Source organism: Suricata suricatta, chromosome 4 (assembly GCF_006229205.1).
Source record: "Suricata suricatta isolate VVHF042 chromosome 4, meerkat_22Aug2017_6uvM2_HiC, whole genome shotgun sequence".
Taxonomy (NCBI): domain Eukaryota; kingdom Metazoa; phylum Chordata; class Mammalia; order Carnivora; family Herpestidae; genus Suricata; species Suricata suricatta.
Genome location: NC_043703.1, coordinates 132,982,605 through 132,983,646, shown reverse-complemented (window position 1 = coordinate 132,983,646; position 1,042 = coordinate 132,982,605).

Sequence of the window (1,042 nt, the reverse complement as noted above, 5' to 3'; positions counted from 1 at the left end):
TCCCCAGCAATTTTCTATTCAAAAGAACTAATTATTAAGACCAAAAATATGTTGGAAAACAAAGCTTCAACCCTTCTACTGTGTCTTATGGTCACGTTGTTCACAGCTATTTACAGTTCATGAATCATCTTATCCTTCTTCTCCAACCCAACTCCCTCTACAACTCTCCCTTCAGTGATAATAGCACCTAGTCAAGTAAACCTTTCTCTCAAATGCCAGCGTTCATGTCTGAAATATTCTGCCAATTTCATATTTACAAGAGGGAAGTAAGATTTTTTTAAGGAAATTAAATGGCCAAGAAAGAACTAAGTGTGAGTTAGGAAAGAAGGCAAATAAAGAAATACTTGCTTATTGAATCCTGACCTTCTGTGTCAGCTTCTACTGCCTTGCATGGGCATAGTGATCTTGCCAGTGTGCTAAAGCCTATGGTCTACAGGCCAAAATGACTTTTGTAGAGCTTTGCATTCTTGTAGGCTGTGTTAAAAAAGCTTTTTTAATCTTTCAAAATATTAAAGTGAGTAGGAATAAATATTGATAAAAATGCCAAATTATAATGTCCAGTATTGCCAACTTTTGGAGATTTTAATACTTCTCCATCCCTGTGGCAAAGTGAGAATGTGAGTCCCAGAAAGTGAAAGGCAAATTTACAAGTAACATAGCAAAGCTTAAATCCACAAAATTTGCCAAAATGTGGACTGGACCAAAGCTCAGTGAAGACATGAGACAGGGAGCTCAATTTCAGAATCGCTAATTAGCTTATGTTAATATATTCATAATTGGGTGAAGTTCTGAAAAATCCAATCTATATGATCAGTCTATATGTAGACCTCATGGACTTCATTTGCAAAAGGACATCACCAACCTTCTGGACTTGAATCAATTAGAGAAATAAAGGATACAACTAGACTATGAATCTGGGCAAAGAGACAGACAAAAGTCTGGGCAGGAACCCAGGAATATCAGTGGAGAAGAGAGATTCTGGGTAGTAAATGCTCTGTGTGCTATCAAGATTTCCCTCTTTAATATCGAGACCTACATTCTC